Source organism: Mustela nivalis (genome assembly GCF_964662115.1).
Source record: "Mustela nivalis genome assembly, chromosome: 16".
NCBI classification, from domain to species: Eukaryota; Metazoa; Chordata; class Mammalia; order Carnivora; family Mustelidae; genus Mustela; species Mustela nivalis.
This window is the reverse complement of record NC_139035.1, coordinates 44,066,405-44,089,923: the sequence shown is the minus strand read 5'-3', so window position 1 is coordinate 44,089,923 and position 23,519 is coordinate 44,066,405. Positions and strand designations below refer to the sequence as shown.

The window sequence follows — 23,519 nt, the reverse complement described above, 5'->3', positions numbered from 1 at the left end:
GAGACATTGTTGGCCTTTGGGCAAGGGAGCTGGTGCGCCCTTGCTGGGACTGGCCTCATAACCATGTCCTCTCCAATGTTCCCATGGACTGAGGGAGCCGTTTTGTAGGAGGTGAGCAGAACCAGGTTTGGTTTAGAACTCAGTTTCTCTCTGGACATTTCTCCCCCCCCCCCCCCCGCTCCCTACTCCTTCCCTGCTGATCAGCATTTGATGGACTTGAGGTGGGTCTCGAACTGAAGAGGAGGCAGGGGGTTTCTGGGGCGACAGCTGTGTCTCAGCCTCCCCCTCTCACACTGAAATGGCACTCACGGTAGCCGCGGGTGTTTATTGAACACTTACTATGTGCCAGGTGCTGTGCCAAGTGCTTTACATCCGTTCGCCCATTAAATCCTCCTAAACATCCCGATGGGGTGGGTGCTTTTATGACTTCAAATTTAAATGCAAGGAAACCAAGACTCAGGTTCAGTAACCTGCTCAAGGAGCATAGCTGGAAAAAAAACAGAGGAGTTAATGTTCTCTCTGACCCAAGGGCTCCTGCTCTGGAACCACTCCGGAATCCAGTGCCCCCTGGACCTCCTAGAACATTCTCTGGGGGCATCCTGCCCATTCCCTTCCCTCCCCCGGCTGAAAAGTTCCCGAGTCCTGTCCGAGCTAGGAACTGCCTGTCTCCTCTGGGGGATCTTCAGAGAAGGTCTCCCATCTTCTTGCCCCTGTAGGTCACAGTTCTTCGAGAGCCAACATTGTTTCCTTCTGTTTTAGCTAAGTGCCTCTGGGGCTGCAGGAAGCCAGTGGCCTCAGAGAAGGGGGACCCTAAGAGCTAGTCCCCACAGCCACATAGTGGGAACCAATATGAAGGTGACTTCTGGGAGATGTGAGCATGGGACGCAGACCCCAGATTGGGCAGATTAGTGGGGTTGGTTTGGAATGAGCGCTGTCAGTGCGGTGTCTCTAACTAGGGAGGCTCATGTGTCTTGGGAGGAACAAGGACAAGCCTTCATATTTACATGTCACAAGGTGGCTCCTCCAGGAAAAAAAAAAAAAAAAAAAACATAAGCAAGAAGGGGCAGCAGAGTTAGACAGCCAGCCTGGGTCCTCCAGGAAAAGTGGGTCTGTCTTACCTGACCCTGTCTTTTTAAAGACAAAGGAGGGGAAGAGAAGAAAGGCAGAAAAGGTTTTGTCCCTCTTTAGAGTGTTCTCAGTATGAACATTCAAAGGCAGGTGATGAAGTGTCTGTCTTTGGCCTGGGAGGGCAGAGGTGAGGCATCCAGGGGAGCGAGCGAGCACAGAGGGGCAGCTGCTGGGCAAGCCAGAAATTTAAAAGCTGTGTCTGGGCGTGGGGGGTGGACTTGACACAGGACCTTGGCGCCAGGGCCCCCGCCCCTGCCTTCTACTTTTGGACAGACCTCCCAGTGGGATGAAGGCAGCTGGGGCTCGCACAGCTCCAGGCCTCTGAACTTCGGAAGGTGCTTCCCAGCATTGGTCCAAGAGTGGAATGCTGGAATGCCACTTCTGGAAGGGACTTCCAGAATGTTCCTGTCCCTGGCCCATCTCTGGGCCATCTTAGACACAGGGTGGAACTGGAATCTCTTCATTCAGCAAGTATTAATTAAGCATCTGTGCTAGGCACTGGGGGAACAGGAGACAGTGAGCACCCAGACATCTCTGTCCTTGTGGAGCTGACACTTCATGGTCTGGGGAATACAGTAAAATGAATAGTATGTTTGAGCCTGGCGAGTGCTGGAAAAAAATAATAAAGCGGGGGTGGGGCAGTGGGAGAGTCTGTGTTAGGAAGAGGAGAGTTTGTAATTCTGTACATGGTGGCCTGGGGAGACCTTGCTGAGACGGGGACATATGAGCAAAGATGAAGAGGAGGCGAGATGGGAAGGGCACGTCAGGTGGAAGGAACAGCAGGTGCGGGGGCTCAGAAGCAGGGCTGTACCTGGAGGGTTTGAGAGACATTCGGAGGCCAGATCTCGGAAAGCCTGGAGTGAAGAGTTTTCCTCAGAGCCAAATGGGGGGCGCCTTTGCAGGGGTGAGAACAGGGGTTACGGGAGCCGACCCTTTAAAACCTGAGGTTGCCGCTGTGTCCATGTCAGTGTTTCCCTGAGAGGCTAGTCAGGAAGTTCTCCAGCCATCGAAGCCACCGTGGTCCATCCGTCCTGACCCACTAAGTCCCTGTTTCCCGGGGCCCGTCTCCCAGGCAGGATGGGCCGTGGGGTAGGGGAGTAAGTAAAGTAGTGTAAGACACGGTCCTTGCTGGTAAGGAAACCCACCAGTCAGCTGGCGAGGCAAAACTCATACTCACAAGCAATAACGAGGGAATAATACCAGACAGTTATTTAAAACCAAGCGCTAAACTGTGTGATTTAGACTATAAATGTTATCAGAACTGCGAGCTCTGTGTGGGAGTGTATAGGAATGCTTCCTCGAGGAGGTGCGACTGACTTGGGCCTAGGGAAGGGGTGCAGTGTGGCTCTGCAGAGGGGAGGGCTCTTCCATGGGGAACGTACAGCTGGGGGAGGGGGAGAAGGGTGACCGAGGTGAGGGCAAGCATTGGAGGGAGGTGTAAGCTCCCGGGGGCAGGCCCTCAGTCGCGGGTCCCTCCTTACCCTGCCATCCTGGGACAGGAGAGCAGCCCTTTAGAGAATGAAAACCTACTCTCCCGGGCTCCTGCCCTCTCCTCTGGAGAGCCAGCCATCTCTGTCCTTTGAAGCCCTCTTGATTTTGCACTCTCTGGCTGTTTTCATGTATCCGCACTCTTTTGGTCTGCTGTCATCCACCAGCCCCCCCCCCCCCCCGTTCCCCCTCCACCCCTGCCCCAACACCGCCGCCCCCCCCCCCGCCCCCGGCTGGTTATCTGGAATTCCCAGGAGCTCCCCTTTTTCTACCCAGTCTGCAAGCAGCTTTTTGTCTCCCTTCCCTCACTGCCTGTGCTCCTTTGAGTAGGTTACCCCTAGACCATTCCAGTGGGTTTCACTTTGAGTTAACTGGAAATAAAGTTGTGCAGAAAGGAGCAAGCATCCCCCCCCCCCATGGTGGGGCAGGATTGGGGGTGGTAAGTCTGTCCTTACCCTGGAGAGAGGCTGCCTGGGGCTTGGCAGTTTGGGCTCACTCCTGTCACGTGGAGAGAGATTGCTCTAGAGTGGAGTGGCGTCCATGGATAGTGCCTCACCCACCTGAGACCCAAGTGGACCCTCCTCTCCCGGGCCATGCACCAAAGAGCGGGGGGCCAAGGGTCACATGGGCAAAGCCGTCTGCTCCACAGTCTTCTCCCCTCTGGGTGGGGGCCAGCCTGAGAAAGGAGAGCCCAACAGCTCTACCCCAGAGGCTCCAGGCACCTAGAAGACACAGGCCTAAGCTCAGAGCTCCTCTGCGCATGGTTCGCAGTTCAGAGTGGCTGGCATCGGAGCTGGGTTAGAGCCCCTTCCCTAACCACAGGCCCTTGGGCGTTTGACCTAACCTCTCTGAGGCTCCCTTTCCTCCCCTATAAATCCGAGTTAAAGGCGCCCACCACTTGGGGCGGTTCATACCGAGAGCTGACAGCAGCGAGTGCTCAGGGTGTGCGGAAATCTTTACCTCATTTACACAGAACGTTGTGAAGTAGATATGATTCTCCCCGATTTTGCAGTTGAGGAAACCAAACTGGGAAGCTGGGAACCATTAAGTAACTTGCCAGAGGCCACGCACAGCCAGCAAGCGGCAGAGCCGAAGTCAGCCCCAAACCTTCCTGACGCCAGAGCCCGGCTCCTCCAGCACCACATTAACCGAGCTAATCTGTGTAAAGTGCCAGCTACAAAGCAGAAGCTCAATAAATGTGAGTTCCTTTTCTCCTGCATGCCCCCAGGGCAACTCCTCCAAAGAAGAGCTTTCCCACCACATCCCTTGCTTTTCCAGTGTCCCCAGGGACATATGACAGAGGGAGAACCAGCTGTCTGCTTGTACCAAGGGTAAAAATAAGGCTGGGAGAGGGTGAGGAATTTGCATAAAATCTGAAAACACCTGGGCTGTGATTAATACCCAGGGCACCTTTCTTGTGAGACTCACATTGTTTTGGATGGTCAGCAGAGGGGGGTCTCGCAGAGGTAGGAACAGAGGCCACCATGTCCCCCCAACCATGTTGGGGCCTGTCCCACCTACAAAGGCTAGAGTTGATCCTTACGGGTCCTGAAAGGCGCTAGCAGGAAGATCCTCAGACCTGTGCTTACTGAACTTGGGCACTGTTTCCGGAGTTTGTTCTAAATAATCTGGGGAGTCCTCTGGATAAATCCAGGAAGAAGACAGACAGTATTGAAGGTCAGGGTGTGGGAAGGAAGGATGCTATCTCAGCTTTATGACGATGCAGTCAGTATCCCTTCAGTGAGCGATGGGGGTAGGTAGAACAAGGTCATGGCCTCAGGAAACTTTCAGTCTGATGGGAGAGATCATGTGCTGCATACACAGTTCCCTATGGCTGTCCCTGGAAATAAAAATAAGAACAGATGATGGCAAAGGAGTCTGAATACAGGGGTGCTCACGGAGGGGTGAGGAGAGAGCCGAGACGAGTGGGGTTCCCCAAAACGTCTCTCATGCTTTCCTCCCCGCAGCCCCTTTTTCTGGTGGACATAGAAACCCATCTCCCCGCATACCCCATTGGGGCAGCCCGAGCCTGGCAACATGCACACTCAAGGGGCAGTCCACAGGGTTCCTCCCGGTTTCTTCGCCAGGACCCCTCCAGGAGGAAAGAAGGTGTCCAGGTCATAGCACTTTAAAACTGGCAGCAGTCGAGAGTCGTTTTTTATTGTTTTTTTTTTGCCAAAAACAAACTATACAACTGACCCTCAAACAGCACAGGTTTGAACTATGCGGGTCCGCTTAGACATGGATAGTTTCAATAAATACATCGGAAAACTATTTTGTAAATAAATGTGAATTTCTTTGTCATATCGTTCTCATTTTTTAAAATTATTTATTTATTTATTTGACAGAGAGAGATAACACAAGTAGGCAGAGAGGCAGGCAGAGAGAGGGGGAAGCAGGCTCCCTGCTGAGCAGAGAGCCTGATGTGGGGCTCCATCCCAGGACCTTGAGATCATGACCTGAGCTGAAGGCAGAGGCTTTAACCCACTGAGCCACCCAGACACCCCATATCGTTCTCATTTTGGAGGTCCAGCGTTAGTAACCTAGGTAGCATCTCCAGCACTTGTATCACATAAGACAGCATCGATAATGGTACTGACAGACGATTCATCTTATAAACAAATGATGTACATTTACGGTATCGATAAACACAGCACAGCGTTGTAAATGTGTTCTCTCTTCCTTTTGACTTTTTTTTTTTTTTTAAGTAGACTCCACACCCAGCATGGAGCCCAGCTCAGGACTTGAACTCAAGACCTGAGCTGAGATCAAGAGTTGGGCGCTTAACAGATGGAGCCACCCATGCTCAGTCTTGTTACGTTCTAAACAACATCTTTTCTCTTAGCTCACTTTATTGTAATACAGTATATAATACATATAATGTGCAAAACACATGTTAGTCAGCAGTTTATGGTATCAGAGAGACTTCTGGAAGGTCAGCAGTAGGCTATTAGTCGTTCAGTTTTTGAGATTTGGGGGAGTTGAGAATACACATGGATTTTTTCACTGAGCGTGGTGGGCGTGGGTGGGTCGGTGTGTTGAACTTTGTGTTCTCCAAGGGTCAGTGGTATGTGTGTAGGGTAGGCAGACTGGTGGCCTCCCAAGGATGTCTGCCTGAGAATCTACAGAACCTTCGAATATGTTATGTTGTGATACGGCGGAGGGTACTAAGATTGCAGGTGGAATTAAGGTTGCTAATCAGCTGCCCTTCACATAAGGAGATTATCCTGCATTAACCGGGTAAGGCTAGTGTAATCAATCACAGGGTCCTTTACCTGTGGAGAAGGGAGGCAGAAGTCGTGAGAGTGATGAGATGTGAGGAAAGACTTGGTAAGACTTCCCTCTTGAGAAGACAGAAGGGGCCGTGAGCCGAGGCATGTGGGCAGCTCTAGAAGCTGGAAAGGGCGAGGGAGCAGGTTCTCCCCTCCGAGGCTCCAGAAGGAGCACAGCCCCACATGGTACTCCAGTGTTACCCCTGTGAGACCCACTTTGGGCTCCTGGCTGTAAGATAACAAATGGGTTATTTAGGCCCTCCAGTGCTGTGGTTCTACATGACATCCGCAGCAGGAGACTAGAGGGGCAAAGCCGGTGGACCAGACCCCCACGGCCTTGGCCTCATCCTGACCCATAGCCGCAGAGGAGCCCCTTCTAACTCAGAAGAAGCTCAGGAGAGCTCGGTTGGAAATACACCGTGTGGGAAACCCGATCGAGTTATTCTCAGTTAATGAAACTGAGGCCCCAGAAAAGGGCATGTGCCGAGGCCACCCTGGGCTGGTGGAGGCAGGGGCTGCTCGCTCTTGTCTTGCCCGAAATTGCTGATGCTTACACGCATTCGCGCCGGCCCACGTCCATTTCCAACAAGCGTTACGTGTGTCTTCTTGCTGCCAAAGGCCCGGTACTGTGCGTAGCATGGGGCAGAAGCAGAGTGAGTTCCAAGTCTGGGAAGATGAGACAGTGCTGCCTGAGAGCTGGTCCTGCCCGCAGCCCCTTCCTGGGCTCAGTTTCCTCCAAGCCCGGGCATTCAGCACAGGCGCCCTTGGGCCCCAGGGCTGGCCCGAAGCTGGGTTAGCATTGCCACCTCCTCCAGGTGCAGGCGGGCTCCGTGAGGCGTCGGGCTCGCCCCCCCCCACCCTGCCGTCACCAGCCCCTGGAGCAACTGCAGGGGCCCGGGAGGGGGCCCAAGGCCCGGAATCAGCAACCTGAAAGCAGAGCGCCTTATCTCCCCTCTGCCAGGCGCGTTGGCCCTCCCAGCTCTCCCCACAGCACACCTGAGCCACGGGCCGGCCCCAGGGCTGCGGGCTCCTGGTATCGGTCTCCATGGCAACCCCGTATTTGCCGTTCTGGTTTCTAATGACTTATTGGCATGTGTGGTAATTTGCAGAGCTTGGCATGCAGAGCTGGGGGAGCTAGAAGGAGGTGGGGGTTGGGGGGGCAGCGAGAGGGCCGTGGCAATGGTGAGGGGGTTGGGGTTTGGGATGGAGAGAGAGGCCCGCTCTCCATCCCACTCCACCCTTTCCCGTCCCTGCTGATTAATCTCTGGAGTAAGGGAGCTGCTTCAGGCCCAGGGCCCCCTCTCTCGGGAGCATCGGCTCTCTCCCAGGCCCCTGAGCGGGAGACAGGTGGATGGACAGATGCAGAGCACAGCTGCTCACCTGTCAGGCGGAGGCGGGGAGGCAGGGGGCGGGTGCAGGGGGCTGGCAGCAGCAGTGTTCATCGCCGGCAGGTCAAAGCGCCTGTGTTTGCTGATGCTCTCCTGCCTGCTCCTGGGGTCCACTAGTCGCTCTGCCTTGTGGAAAGGGAAGCTGGGAAGGTCTGTCGCCGGGATGAGTCCTCCCTGGCCTTCGAGGGACTCAGAGAACCAAGCCCAGCAGCACTGAATGAAATGCCAGGTTGCCTGGGTCATGGGTGAACCAGGGGAACAGTCAAAGGGGGCGAGATGAGTGAGGGCCTGGCCCTCTTCACTTTTCTTCAGCCAAACTTAGACAACCTTGGAAGCAGTTCCCCGGGGTAAGGCAGGAGGGAGTCCCCTGCTGAGTTGTTGCAGCCTTCCTGCACGCTTCTCTGCCTCCCCCTTTGCGTCCGTCTCTCTCCATTCTGTTCTGTGTGCATGCCCTCAGAGGTGGCCTGGTGTGCCGCGAAGATCGCGATCTTTAAAGTGGGACACCTCTGGGTTAGGATCCTGCGGCCCCTGCTTACCAGTTCTATGACCTTGGACATGTTTCTTTACCTCTCTTTGAGCCTCGGTGTGCTCCTCTGTCAAATGGGGTTAAGGGACCCATCTCACAGGTTGTGGAAATGAAACCAGCCCATACTTGTGAAATGCGTGGCACCCAGTAAGCGCCAGTAAATACCAAAGAGTTTTAAAAGTGATCATTGATTGACACAAATACACAGGAGCAATGTGATCAATAATTCAAAAAATTCTAGTGGGCTTGAGTTTTCTTTTTTAAATATTTGAGAGTAGTCTTCATCTATTCAGTAAATACTCATTGAGTATCTACTGTGTACCAAGTACTGGGTCAAGTGTTGGGTTGTTCCTGGTATAATTAGGCTGCAGGTGCATACCCAAGCATATCGCATCTGATGGGAGACGGAAGGAGGGGGAGGCCGAGGAGGGCCAGGAGCCGCAGGAGCGTGGTCCAGGATCGGCCACAGAAGCGGATCTTCTGTGGATTTCTGAGAAGTAGCTGGCACCAAGAGAAGGGTTTGCATTGTGATGGCTCTGTCCCAGTCCTGTGCAGACGCACCTGCTTCCTGACTCCTCAGAAGCAGTGAGTCTGTTCGTGGGACTGGACAGTGGGTGAAGGAGCCCGTGGGTGGCTGTTCCTCCACTTCCATAAGCTCCTGCTGAGGCTTGAGGGGACCACCTGTGCAGGGACCACCCAGCCACCAGACAGAAGAGGGGCAGACGCACCTCCCCTCCCCTGGGCACCTGAGCCGATCAGAGCTCCTCCGCCGGTGCTGGGTGGGAGGCGGGAGGAGCAGTGGGGAGCTGGGAGACTTGGCTCCCATCTCTGTCAGCAGATGGACTTCTGCCGGCAGCGGGAGTCTGTCTGTTCTTCCACAAGCCTCCCCGCAGCCCCCTCCAAGACCAAGCAGCAGAGATGCGCACGACGGAACGTCACACGTGGTGGGGGCCCTGGAGAGTGTCTGGCCCATGCTTCCCCACTTTCTCATTCACATTGGAGCACACATGCACAGCGATGATGGCTCAGGAACTCCGACCCAAGGGCTAGGGGGTGGAGGGGTAGGGGTGGAGCTCAGCATCTCAGCATGCCTGAACCCATTCGTGGCTCCTTAACGTCACTGGGGAAAGTCCAGCATAGCCAAGCCCCCCAACCTATTTTTATTGATAAGAAATCTGAGACTCCAGGAGGGGAAAAGACCGGCCCAAGGTCACACAGCATGTCAGTCTCTTCAGAACTACCTATGAATCTCTTAGCTTCTGACCCTGTGCGCCATTTGCTATCTCTTCTTATGATTCCCGTTCTCTTTCCTGAACTTTCGCTCTGGAGAATGTACTTGAGATGCAAGAGAATATAATTTCTCCGAGAGACGTATTCCCCAAATCTTAAAATCAGGCTGCATTCCCCACCCCCATCACCAGCCGCTCTCCTCATGCAGGGAGGCCTTTGGCATCTGCCCATAGACACGCTCCCCTTTCCCAGGCTGCCCATTGTCCTGGTTGAGACCAGCGACTCTGTGGACCGCTCTAACTACCTCAAACCATCAGCCCTTCCCGCCCCAGCCAGTCACCTGACAATCTGCCATCACCTGAGGGTCACCGGGTGGAGACACCCTGCTTTCTGGTCACCACCTCCTGGTCACTGAGCTTGCTTGTCCAGTGACTATTGAACAAGCATTCTGAGGCCTCAGGGGATCTTCGGTTCACTGGTCCCCTCAGTCCCTCTCCTCTCTTGCCGCCTGTCACCTTCCTCTGCCGTCCCTTCTCTGAGTCGAGATACATCCCATGTCCTCTCATTGTAAGAACTGCCCCCTCCAATATCCCAAACTCTCTTGACCCTCTGTCTTTCTATTGCCCCAGGCTGGCAAAGCCCCAGTTCTGGGCTAATCACTTTCTGCTGCTTTCCATCTGCATCCAAATAACTCAACCCGCTTAGAAAAAGGCGCAAAATAAGGCAGATCGGTACCTCCAGAAATTCACCATCACTAACCCACCTTATTCTTCAGAACTGCCTGGTGCTCCCACCCCACTCCCCTGGCTGTCTCTCTCCTGATTCTCCACAAAGCCTGTTTCCCACATTCTTCTCCGGACCTCGACCTACACCTGCACTCTCCACGGAGGACCTCACCTCCCACTTCCCAGAGAAATACGAGTCCTCAGGCAGGACCCCTCTACTCAACGCACCAACTTCCCCCCCGCCCTGACACGCACACACCTGTCTCTGCGCCAGTCCTCACTCCCACCCTCCCCTTCCAGCAGAGGAGGTCACATCCCACTCCCCTTCTCCCCAACCTCTGTTTTTGTTTTTTTTTTAAGATTTTGTTTATTTAGTTGACAGACAGAGATCACAAGTAGGCAGAGAGGCAGGCAGAGAGAGAGGAGGAAGCAGGCTCCCTGCTGAGCAGAGAGCCCGGTGTGGGGCTCGATCCCAAGACCCTGAGATCATGATCTGAGCCGAAGGCAGAGGCTTTAACCCACTGAGCCACCCAGGTGCCCCCCAACCTGTGCTTTTGATCCTGCCTTCTGGTCTCTTCGGGAACATCCTTCCCATCATGCCCACGCTTCCCCCATCTTCAACAACAAAGCCAAAAGCCTTCCTCAAGCCCAGCTCCACTTCTCCTTCCAAGCCGGGTCTCTTGGGAGCGCGGACTGTCGTAGCCCTCCTCATGTGCGCACCACCCCCAGCTTCTTCCTCTGCCCCACTTCGGCCTGGCTTCCTCCCCCCTCACTCTCCCGAAACAGCTCTCTGTGTCGCTATACCACGGAGCATATTTTAGTTCTCAGAAGCATTTTTCACTCCTTTCTGACACTTCCCTTTCCCTTGGCTTCTCTGGTCCCCTATTCCTGGCTTCTCTGCTCGCTCCCAAGTCATCTTGCTGACTCATCCTTCCGTCTCCATCTCTAAACGTTGGCGTTCCGTCTGGTCCGGTTCAAGGCATTCTCTTCCGACTAGACACTTGTCCCCAGGCCATCTCATGAAAGGCTTCTGTGATCAGCCCCGTGCAGGTGACACCCAGAAGCACACCTCCAGCCTGCATCTTTTCATCTCCATTGGGCCCCTTACATGCCCCCGCCTAGTTGAGTCGGTTGGATGTCTCGGGAAACCTGAGACTTGACATATCTAAAGACAGAGGCATGATTCCTCTCCTCACCCCCTCCCTGCCTTCTCCACCCCCTGCCGGATCCCCTTCCAGTGTCCCCTTGGTTTGCAAATGGCCCCCGCTCCAACCAGTTGTGTGCGCTGGGAGTCAGGGTCCACAATTCCCCTGCATCCGGTCCCTCACCGGTGCCTGTCTGATCCCTGGGCAGTACCGAGACCCAGACCCCAACCCCCTGTCTCCACTTTACCCCAGCCTGTGCCCATGGGGTCACCTTGTGACCGACATGTGAGCATCTCCCCTTGCCCTTCAAGTCCAGACTTCAAATACCTGCCAGAATGACCTTCTAAAGACACAAGTCTGGTCTGGTCACCCTCTCTCATACCCTCAGAACACTTTGGTGGTTCCCAGGGCCCTCCCCGGCTCTGCACTCTGCACACCGGCTTCCTCCAGCTCTGTGACTGCTAGGCTCTTTCTGGGCTCATGGCCTTTACTCATGCTGGTCCCTGGCCCTTGACCACTCTTTCCATCCATACTGGTCCTCCCTAAATTCTTGTGGCCGTTCAGATCTCCGCCCAAATAGCCCTTCCTTTGAAAAGCTTCCCTTGAGGGCCTCCAGAATCTTATCAGGCCTGTGGTAGACACTCTGGCAATGTCCTGGATTCTTCCTTCCCACAACATGCATCATGAGATCTAATTAGATAATTGGGTGTTTATTAGATAAACGTCTGTCTCTGCCAGTAGACTGTGACCCCATGAGAGCGAAGGCCCTATCTGTTGAGTTCACCAGGCACTGGCGCTTGGCACCTATTTGGCGTCCAAAAACTGTTTGGGGAGTGAATTCATTAGTGAAAGCTCTTTAGGCACAAAAAGGATCTCATGGGAAAAACTACCCCGAGAGTGGCATTGGTAGACCAGATAACCGCTGCCTGGCCCCTGCTCCTCTCTCTTTTCCTTTCCTTTCTCTGTCCTTGCGTCACTAAAGACTCTGCCCAGATTCAAAGGGGATTTACTCTGATTTTCCAACCAGAGGTGCAGGTTGAAGGAACCAGTTTCGGGAGCAATAACAGTCATCAGTCCCATCTGAACACTTCCTCTCAACCCACAAGGCTCTTTCATGCACATCATGGTGTTTGACTTTCTGTGTCCCTGGAGCCACACCCCAGCTTCTGGCATCTTCGGAACCCTTGTTGCACCATGGGGGAACCCACAGCTCAGGAAGGTTTGGTGGCTTTCCCAGTGTCGGGGTTGGTCAGTGAGGAGGTGGACTTGGACCTGTTGTCCGTGGCCCCACTTTCCATGCGGTGTGTACCACTCCGTGCACAGGCTTGTAGAAAAGAGCATGTGGATTATCCACCGTAGTGGAAGGAGTAGTGGTCCCCCAAAGCCCACCAAAGACAAAAGCCCACGCAGGGAGGGAAGGAGAGTGTGGGTCTGGAAGGTGACACGCAGGTTGGTTTGGTTTGCAGTAGGCTTACCGGCTGTGTATAAGGCCAGTCCAAGTTGGCTTTGCAGAGCCTGTGCGGCGCCTCTCACCTTCTCAGATACTTCCAGTCCTTCATTCAAGGCTGGGACAGAGGCACTGATTCGGCCCTCTCCGAGGTCCCGACGGCAGGAGCGTCCAGGGAATCCACAGAGTCAAGAGCAGGGGTGGCTGAGGCTGGTGGAAGACAGTGGCTCCTTGCCCCTGCCTCCTGAAGGACAAAGTCTGGGCTCTTGACATTCACGGCCTCCCTGGCTTGGCTTACGCCTACTTTGCCAGCCTCTTCCCCTCACTCTTTGCCCCCCAGAGGCCCAAGTAGAGCCAGCTGCCCCTGGTTTCTCAGCCATCCCATGCGGTTCATACCTCTCAGTTCTGCTTGGACCGTTCCTTCTGCCTGGTGCCCTTCACGGTCCCCTCACCTGGCTGACTCTTGCTGTGCTTCGATACTTGAGTCTAGTGACATCTTTTCCAGGAAACCTTCCCCCAAACCCACAGAACTCCTCCCATGTACCGGGCACACTCAGCATATCCTATTAAAAACCTTTCTTTGCTGTGTCTTCCTCTTCTGCTAGATAGGAAATTCCTCACGGCCACAGACCGTGGCTTCCAGCTCTCCAGTGCCTGGCATATTGTAGTCACAACAGCAACATATAACAAAGGCTTATGATGCGCTAGATGCTGTGTGATATGCTTGATACTAACTCATCAAACCTCAAAAATACCCTTATGCTCCAAGTACTATATCCCATTTTTTAAAAATTTTATTTTAAAATATGCATAGAAAAAAATTTAAAAATAAAATAAAATAAAATATGCGTAGGTTTACTCAAACTGCAAAGAGATGTCCAAGGAGGTCCTGAGTACCCTTCACCCAGCCCTTCTATGTTAACAGCATACCTAACTACAGTACGATATCCAAACCGGGACACGGACACGGATGTCACTCACAGAACTCGTCCAGATTTCCCCAGTCACACACGCATTCATGTGTATTCCTTCGTGTAACCACCACCACGGTCAAGGTTACTTACCTGGACCGTCTCTGGGCTCCCTGTGCCAAACTTCAGAGCCACACACCCCCTGTCCTAGCCCTCGGCAGCCCCTTGTCCGCCCTCCATGGCTAGGATTATGTTGGTTCACATATGTTACATAAATGGAATCACACAGCCTATAATCTTTTGTTACTGGCGTTTTTTTTTTTTTTCCCCATCAGCATAACTCCCTGGGGTTCATCCAGGTTTTTGCTGTATCCACAGTTGGCTCCTTGTGTTACTGAGCGAATCCCGTGAGAGGGATGTCCTGCCATTCGCTCTTCATGCACTGGGGACACCTGGGTGGCTCCGACAGTCGAGCGTCTGACTTCAGCTCAGGTCATAACCCTGAGGTTCCTGTATCTGTATCAGGCTTCCTGCTCTGCGGGGAGCCTGCTTCTCCCTCTGCCTGCCGCTCCCCGTGCTTGTGCTCATTCTCTCTCTCTCTGAAAAACAAACAAAATCTTAAAAAAAAAAAAAAAAAGAAAGAAAGAAAAAGGAAGAAAAAAAACCTCTTCATGCACTGCAGCACTTTGGCGTGACCCCCTTTCAAACGAGAAAACGAACTTGCCCAGGGTCGCCCAGCTAGTAAGTGGCACATAATACACATTCATAGGCACCCAATAAATGTTTATGGTACCAAGTTCAATGCATCGAGGACACCTCACGCTCTGCTCTGGGGCTTTGCGGGGAGGAGCTGCTTGGTAGAGGCTTGCCAGTGAGTCTTACGTTTACACAGGTAGCAGCTGACTCTAACGAGCCCTGTGCCTGGGCAATCCCAAGAGAGGGTGTATGTCCCTCAGTGTCTTGCAGAAGCGCGCTCTCCCTGTTCCTTGGAATATCAGAAAAGGCACATTGGGGCAGTAAACATGACCATATACGGGGTCGGCACTTCATGGCCTAAAACGCCCAAAGCTATTGGTTCCCAGTTACTGTCAGCCATACTTGCACAGTATTTTGCATCTAATTTGCAGGTCGCTCATTTTTGCACAATCCCAAGAAACCCTCCGGGCTCCTGCTGCTTGTCGCCCCGCCCACTCAGCCCTCCAGGGTCGGGTGGTGCTGCATCAGGGTCAGGCGGAGCCAGGGGCAGCCTGCACAAACAGTGGGTTGGGTCCTGGATGTGCCCGCTTAAAGCTGAACGGCCCCCAGGCCGTGTGGGCCCAAGGAAGGAAGAGGAGCCGCCTGTTTGCCACTCTGCAGGGGCCTCCGGAGGCTTAATTAAGGAGGATTTGTGGAGCTGCTGGAAGTCCTCAACCTCAGGTGCAGAGAGCCAAATGCGATTAAGTGATTGGAAAGGAACCACAAGTCGGACGAGCCTTGCTCGTGGGCACAGTGCCCAGGAGATAGGTTAGCTTAAGCACCCTGCCGTCCCCCCATTGGGAGAGGTGAGGTCACGGGGAGCCCGCCCCAGCCTCCAGCGATACACTGGACACGAGTGGGGTGTCCAGACTGGGACCATCACAGGGGGCGTTGGGGAAATGTGTCCCAGGGCCTCTGAGGGAACCCGTTTGGCTTTATTCCAATCAAGGCCTTACCAAGGGCCGTGCCTTAGAGGAACACATAAAGGGGGGTACGTCCTGCCCTCAAGGAACTGCTAATGGGTTGACCTACCCTCAAAGCAAATAAATCATTAAACGCCAAGCTAAATCGTACCAGTCTTAAAGCCAGTGGTAGTTGGTAGAAAGGACAGACGGTGTTATCTGGAGAAGGTGTCCTAGAGGAGGTGGGAGGCACACCCAGGTATAGGATTGGCCTAGGAACAGGTTTTTCAGCGGTGCCAGCCCAGACTCGGACTTGGGGAGAAACTGCAAAGGCAGCGCCAGGGGGACGTTCACAAAGAGGCATAAAACCAGACTTCACAGTAATTTTGACCTCCCAGCAGGCCACCTGGGATTGTGTCCTCAGAGTCCTGGGAATGCCTGACCACTGTTGTCGGACACACTTCAGAGGACGCGCCCAAGAAGGGTGGACCCGCCGTCGGGGTGGTTGGGGCGGTGGAGGGTCCGCTGGGTGAAAAAAAGGCAAGTGCAGGAGTGGGGCCAAGGTGTGCGTAACTCAGGATGTGGGTGGAGCTTCTGTACTGTACCTGGAAGGGGAGACGTTCCCCGTTCCCCCTGACGTGGTGACGGAGAAAGAGCTGCCAGGGGGACGGGAGGCCCCATGAGGGCCTAAGGAGAGGTGGCCATGGAAGCGAGGCGGGGGGGGGGGGGGGGGGGCGGGCCCCGGGGGGTGGGGGCGGGCCCCGGGGGGTGGGGGCGAGCGCTGGAGGCACAGGTGCCGCGGAGAGCACTCATAGAAGGAAGGGACGCAGCCCTGGGGGTGATGCTGGCCAGAGCTCCGGAGCCCGCCCCCCGAGAACCGCTGCGGGATGGAGCACAGCTGGGAGACCAAGAAGCCCTCACAGGGGTATCTGCAGATCTGCAGGAAGCTCTGTGTGCAGAGGGGCTGACAGACAGAAGGGGCATTTCGATGGCGGTTTCCAAAGGCGGGGAGACAATAAGAGGAGGAATAGGTTTCCTGAGGACGAGGGAGGGAAGAGGATGGTGTTTCCCGGGAGGAAACCTCCCTCCCAAGTCAGAGGGAAGCAAGAGGGAGTGGGCAGCCAGGAGGCGGGCAGAGGAGGCCCCGCCTGCCCCGTGCAGCCTGCCCGGTGCACCAGCCCCAGGAGGCCGCCCGGGTGATGTTTGCAGAGGGCAGGGTGCGGATGGGAGCACGGAGAGCCCCAGAGGAAGAACAGGGCTCTGCAGAGTGCGCCAGGGCGGCTCCGGGAGCGGAGTGAACAGACCGCCGCAGAGGGCGGAGGGCGGGTGAGGCTAGAACCCGGAATCTGTGATAGGGCCGGGCTGTGGGCTTCCGTACTTACTCCTGCAGTACCTGGAGGACCAGAGGCAAGTGGGGAGAACCACTAAGTTTCTCACGGAGATGGGGCAGCCGTGGCCTGTTTCCCATACCGCCCAGCCCTCTGCACAGAGACCCTCCTGGCCCGGCCTCCTCCTGCTCACAGCCCAGGGAGGAAGGCTGCTCGCCCGGCCTTGCCGTCTGGAGAGCTCTCCGCTTCTCCGAGCTCGAGGCCATTTCTCCTTGGCCTGACTTATCAATGGGCTGGCTTCTCAAAGAGTCCCATATGCCCTCCACGGCTCTCTCTGCACTGTTCTCATTTTTCTCCCCTCCTCCATCTCGCAGCCGTAGCTTAATAGGCTGCAAGAGGTTCAGACTGGGAAGATGAATGCGGGCCTGTGGGGGACCGCATGCGTCCTGCCTCTCCATTAGGGAGGTGATGGAAGGCGGGGAAACAGAATGGATAATCCAAGGAGACAACTGGGCACAAGGAACAGCTTGCAGGATAATCCAGTGTGGCCATGCGAGCCTGGTGTGTGCCGTGAGGAGCTCACTGCCTCCGAGTGGCTGGTCTAATTAGGTCTGACTTCGAGGGCGCTGGTTTCATATCCCAGGGCAGAGTAGGCAGTGAGAAAAAACCAGGGTGGGCAAAGAATGTTTGCTGGAAGGAAGCCACCAAGCGGACAGTCCTCTAGCACACGTGAGCAGAGTGCAGGGTCTGTGTCGGCCGCCACTGTAAGACTTGGCACCCCGGAGCAGTCCAGATGCTGGCAGTTCAGCCCAGGACACAGCTCCCTAGGCAGCGTGTTCCTCGCATGTTGTGTGTTGACCCCTTAATGGCCACATGAATGGGGGAGAATGCCTGGGTCAGGGCAGAGAGCCCGTGTACATCCCGGTGCCCACCTGGACCTTGCTCCCATGCCCTGGGTCCATGGACTGATGCCAATGGGTGCTCTTTGCCAGAGGGACTGTAAAGACTCCCAGGGGCTACTGCCCTGCCCTCCCTCTCCCCCCAGCATTGGCTGATGCTTCCTTTGCGCCTTTGGCATCAGCTAGTTCACGGTCCAGATGAAGGAGGAAGGGGAGGCCCTCTGAGGCAAAGCACGTGAGATTGAAGGGATATCCCCAAAGGCTTCTGGAAATGGTCCAGTTGAGCAAACATGGGTTCTGCCCTCCCCTCTGGCCTCGACCTCCTGTAGGATCTTGAGCAGCCACTGAAGCTTTCAGGGCCTCCACATCCCTGCTGAGGCCAGCTTTCCATCTCGGTCCCTAGATGGTGAGGTTAGGAAAATCCGTTTCCAGTCATCATGAAACCAGGCTGTGCCCTACCTAGGCAGTGGCATCTCCCAGCCCTCCCAGATGACTTCCGACAGGGCTGGGTGGTGTTTCTCAGGGTCCAGACAAGGGACGGTGGCAAATCTGGAGCCATCTGACCTGTGCTGAAGGCCTCGTTCCTGGCTGTTTATCAGTTGTTTGACCTTGAACAGGTTATCCTTTACCTGAAGGTGAATTTTTCATCCATAACACTCACACCTGTCTAACACAAGAGGTTTGGGGAAATCTAGTGAGATAATGTGTGAGAAAGCATTTGTGCGGATCCTTCACATGTGCTGTCACTCTGAGAGGTTGAGCGGGAGGGGTGGCAGGGGACAGGGAAAGAGGGAGGGGCTTGAGCCCCACTGACCAGAGTTCACAGTGCAGCCACTGGGGAGTCTGTGGCTTGGACACGTGGGTGCGTGTGTCTTCGTCTTGGTTTCATCTTCTGTAAGGGGGACATGAGGAGGGCAGGCCAGGGGATTATTGTGAGGGTCAGGTGACAGACACCATCTTTGTAAAGGGTCAGGCACACGGCAAGCCCTCCCCAAACGTGGCTCCCCTCCCTGTATCTCAGCCCTCCCAGGCCTTCCAGTCAAGGTCATCTCAGAAGACATCCTTTACGTCCATTTTCAGACATTCAGCCAGTCCTGGTGTTCAGCTGTGGAAATACCAGCCCATCCACACCCTTCCCACTGTCTTCTCTTTAGCCCTGTTGTCTTCAGGCTTGGGTTCCTTCTTCCCGTCTGGCAGCAGGTGCTTGAGGTGCTTGAGGAATGCGTGACGGGTCATACCCAGTCCCCAGTCCCCGTAGTCAGTGTCCCATTCCATGGTCCTCCACCTCTGCTTCCCTAGCCACAGCAGCACCAAGGGTACACGGGGACAGGAGTGCTGGAGAGGTCTCCTTGCTCGGAATAGTGCTTTTCCTTGATGAGGGAGCACACTCCCTGTCCTAATCCTGCTTTTTTTTTTTTTTTTTTAAAGACTTTATTTTTTTATCTGGGAGAGAATGAGCAAGCAAGAGAGAGAGAGAAAGAGCAGAGGGAGAGGAAGCAGCAGAGTCTGCTGAGCAGAGAGTCCGATGTGGGCCTTGATCCCAGACCCTAGGATCTTGACCTGAGCTGAAGGCAGACACTTCACTGACTGAGCTGCCCAGACAACCCTGTCCTGACCCTTCTTCGCCCAGAGAGCTGCCCCCACTTTTCCCACGACTGCTTCCTCTATGCTGCAGCATGGCCAACCTCTTACCCTCCCTGCCAAGGGCATCTGGGAGTCCTTAACCACCCAGCCGCCCCTCATGGCTGCCAGCAGGATGGCACTTAGGCCGTTTGATTGGGCAGATGCCCAAGCCCGTGTCATCTCATCTGTGAACCATGTGTCTCAGAAGTCCCCCTGGGAAGGATGCAGATGTCAACAATGCACATTCCCAGGCAGCGCTCCAGACCAATGAAACAGATTCCAGGGCTCCCAGCATGTTACATAAGCACCCGTGGGATGCTTATGTGCAGTAAAATTTGAAAACCTTGGGTGTCTTTTTTTCCCCTTTCATTTTTATCAAGGTAGAACTTACCCAGCGAAGCACGTAAATTGTTAAGTGTGCAACTTGATGCATTCCTACAAGGGGTTTGTAATAACCCCCCATGTGACCACAGCCCAGATGAGGACACAGAAGCCCACCCCCCTGCAAGGGCTCCCTCATGCACCTTACACTCCAGAAACGCGTGGAGAGGTGGCCACTGTTCACTGTTCCAGCAGCATAGGTTGGCTTTGCTGTTTCTGAATTTTATACGATTGGAATACGTGGATTCCTTCACTGAGTACCATTTCATACTATCTACTCCTAAAAGCCCAAACAACTTCTCTTCCATTCCCTGCACTTGCCCTTCCCCCGGTAGGTAGGTAGATGGCTAAGTAGGCCGGCAGGTAGATAGGTCCTCACCTTAAACCCCACTTGTCACAGCTTCCCCTCTGTCCTCCCCTCCTCCAGCCTTGTGGAGATCACAAGGTCACCGGCCTTCAAGCAGGAGTGCTCCTGGAGGCCCCGCCCCCATTGCCTGAGGTCCCGGAGGACTGATCCCCCGTGTCCCTGCCAGTCTCTGTGTCAGCTGCCGGGGCCCCTCGTCTGTCGTGTGTGGACTGCCAGTGAGTCCAAGCACATTCCAGATGAAATTGGCCAATTGAAGGTACAAATGAAAAGACAAATGAGATGGAAATTGCCCAGAACAAGCCTACTTCTCTTCAGGAGGTACCAGTCCTGACATGCTGAGTGGAGCCCCCTCTTCGGGCCTTTCCCGCAGCTGAGGTCAGACAGGCTTCCTGGCCATGGGGAACCCTGTCCCCTTTGCACCGGGCCAGGCAGAGCAGCAGCCCAAGAGGCTTTGGGGGGAAGCTAGCAGGGGGGCGGGGGCATAAGCGGGGACAGGCAGAGGACACAAAGCAGAACAGACACAGGACAATACAGAAAGAAGCTTCTGTCATTCCAAAGAGAAGAAAAAGGAATATTCTGAGCAGCTACCATGTGCCAGGCCATGTGCTGGGTGTTCAGACCACAAAGACTGACACAGCTTGCCCTTGAGGGCCCCCCAGCCCAGGGAAACAGAGAGAGAGAAAAGGGGTGAGGAGGAGAGAGAAGGTAGAAGAGATGGAGGGCAGTGGTGCACACAGCTGGAAAGAGGAGCGAGAGCAAGCGCCCTCCCCCTCGTCCCCTCCCCCAGCCAAGGCCATTTCAAGACCTGGGATGTGTTGGAGCAGTAGGTACAAAGCAGGGAGGAAGGAGTTGGAAGGAGGAGCAGCTCGGCCTGGCTCTCTCACCCCTGCACCAGGGAGGGACAGCCATGAGGGCAGCCCAGAGAGAGACCTCACACACAGCTACCTGGTTCTTGGTAGCATGACAAGGAGTGAGCTCACCAGTCTAGTGAATGGGATGAACCAATAAGCAAAATATTTGTACAGAGATATACTCCGTATTATGTAAAAAGGAGTAAAAAAAAAAAAAAAAAAAAAAACCCAGGAGTTTTCGATCCTGAGTCTTGTGCATTTTCTGAGTCCAGGGTGTTGCAGAGAGGCAAGGCGTGCAAATTTGTTTTCATAAGGAAAGTGAAATACAATTTCTGTAATAATAATAATAATAATACTAGCAAACACTTACAAAGCACTTAGCATGAACCAGGCTGTTCTAAGCACTTAACTTGTGTTAGTTCATTTACATACTAAATATTGGGGGGGGAGGCAGGGACACATACATTTCAAAGCCAAACACAAGTGACTTTCAAACTATCTCCTCCTCACCCTAGCCTAACTTGCACATGAAGAAAGCTGACCCCTAAAAGAGCTCCGAGTCCACCCTCCCTCGCTTGGATGACTGCAAAGCAGAAGTCCCGGGGGGGCTAGATTTGGAAGCAGCTCCAGGAGCACTCGAATGATTCCAGATCTTGGGCCAGAGGGTCACCCTCTCCCGCCCTGTCCTCGTCCTCATCCTCTGAGCTGAGGTGGTCCGAGAAGGCCCCATGCTAGGTGCTCAGGGAGAAAGGGAGCCAGGTGACATCCTGAAGGTGATGGCTGGTCGTAGGGGTGAACACAGTCGTCTAAGGACTACTCTCTGCCCATTACCAGAGCCAGAATCCACATGCATCACAGCACTGTAGATGTCACTGAGCCCGATTGTCACCAGGGAACTTGTTTCCATAGCGACAGAGGTACACCAGACCCTCGACATCTCCAGGAATCCATCACAGCCCTTCATGGGTCTATGACACGGAGATCGCCACGTAATTTTCCCCCATAAAATGCAGCCATGTAGGACTGAGAGCCGCAGCGAGGCTAGCTAGCGAGGGCGAAGTCCTCGAACTCAGTGGCCAGGACATTGCTCGGGATCAGGCTCCCAGCCCGTGCAGCTCAGCACAGCGCCCTGTCTCACGTCGGGTAGGGTTTGCCTGTTACAGGAGAAATCACTTTATGAGAAAACCAACCATGCTGACCATCGGCTGCTTCTCAAACCACAAAGCAAAGAAGGGACTTCAGTTAAACAGGGTGGACTAAATGCATCCATGGTCCCGTCTGCTGCCGCGCCCACATAAGAGCAAAGGGGTAAAAAAGACTCAGCCCACCAGGGTAAGGGAGAGGAGAACACAGCCCATCGGCAACGCCTAGCCATCTGGGGAGTTGAGAAGCTAACTGACTTGGTTGATAGAGAAATACTGGAGACCCCCCATAGAGGAGCCAGTGAGAAAAGGGCAGATTCTTGCCCTAGAACCACAGAAAGGCTTGGAAATGGGTGACATCAGAAAACAGGCTCTAGACCAGGGCCCGACGCAGGAGAGTGATCCCCTAGAGGGATTCCTCACCCCATTTCATCACAGACCTATCCCTACTTTACCCTAACAGCCTCCTGGAGAGAACTTGACTCATCAGGGACACTGAGCCCAACAAGTGCTGGCCTGGGGACATGGGGACAAGCATGAATGGAGATGAGAGAATGTATTGAAAACTGGCGGGGAGGTGCATGCCTGGGTGGCTCTGCCTTCGGCTCAGGTCATGATCCCAGGGTCCTGGGATTGAGCCCTGCCTCCAGCTCCCTGTTCAGTGGGGAGCCTCTTTCTCCCTCTCCTGCTCCCCCTGCTTATGTTCTTTCTCTGTCAAATAAATAAAATCTTAAAAAAAAAAAAAAAAAAGAAAAGAGAATGAAGTTTGCTGCAAGTTTGCAAGCCAGTGGGCAAGCCCCTTGCCCATTTCCTCCTGCTGGCTTTGGAAATGCTGGCTTTGAAAATGCTGGCAGCTGGCCTAGCAAATGGACACTTCTGGGGGCTCTCCTGAACCCCCCACCCTGTGGCCAGACCAGCCGTTAACAGGTTCGACCTATGCAAGTAGAGCTTCTGGGCACCTTCGAAATGCCTCACTCGTCAATATGAACCGGAGGCTAAGGGTTACTAGATTTTTGCAGAAAGCATCAAATATTTAAAAAAAGAAGAAGAAGAAGAAGAAGAAGCATAAAGCCAAAGTAAATAGAAAACAACTTGAAGAAGCAAGTCCTATGCAAGGAGCCAAAGAAAACATACCCCCCCCCACCACCAGCAGCATCACACTGAACATCCTCAGGGAGAGGAGAAGATTTGATACCCATGGAACATCTCCGAGACCTTTTTAAAAATTTGAGAAATCATTCACATACCATAGAATTCACCCTTTTAGAATACATAGTTTAACGGTTTTCCATCTATATACAAGGCTGTGCACCCATCACCATTACCTAGTTCCAGAACCTACTCATCATCCCCAAAAGAAACCTCATACCCATCAACAGTCACTCCCCATTCTTTCCTCCCCCAACCCCTGGCAGCCATGAATCTACCCTCTGCCTCTGGACATTTGCCTGTTCTAGACATTTCATAAGTGGAAACATACAACACGTGGCTTTCGTGATGCGCTTTTTCACTCAGCATGTTCTCAGGTTGCATTCGTGGCATGGCGTGGGTCAGCACTTCGCCCCTTCTCATGGCTGCACGATACTGCGCTTTAGGACCATTTCCTATGTTCTTCTTTCATGTATCACCTGATGGACATTTGGGTGATTTTTGCTTCTTAAGGAAAATGCAGAGAACAGGAATGAGCTCTTATAAATCGAACATATATATTCTGCTTCCTTAAGAGAAAATGATTATTTCCAAATTGCAAGTATCCACCAGGTGCCCAGCACTATAAGTGAAAATAGGCCCTCATGAAGACACATTTTGAAATTTCAAAACATCCGGGATAAAGAGAAGATTCTACAGGTATCTAGGAAGAAAAAGACAGGCCTTAGGGTAAGCAGCAGACTTCTCCCCAGTACACTGGAAGCAAGCAGATAGTGGGAAAATGCCTTCAAACCTGCAAGGGAAAGTTATCTTTTTTTTTTTTTTAAACATTTTATTTATTTATCTGACAGAGAGATCACAAGTAGGCAGAGAGGCAGGCAG

At 53.8% G+C, this 23,519-nt stretch overlaps 1 protein-coding gene across 2 annotated transcripts in view; it reads left to right on the top strand.

The window, feature by feature from the left end:
- LRRN2 (leucine rich repeat neuronal 2) overlaps nucleotides 1–23,519 on the top strand; it is a 62,227-nt gene that overhangs the window by 4,671 nt on the left and 34,037 nt on the right. The window contains exon 2 of one of the 2 annotated variants that reach the window (XM_082702108.1): nucleotides 3,629–3,814. The exons of the other annotated variant lie outside the window; for it this stretch is intronic. The gene's annotated coding sequence lies outside the window, so the exon portion shown is untranslated. The remainder of the gene's footprint in view (nucleotides 1–3,628; nucleotides 3,815–23,519) is intronic. 2 annotated transcript variants of the gene reach the window in all.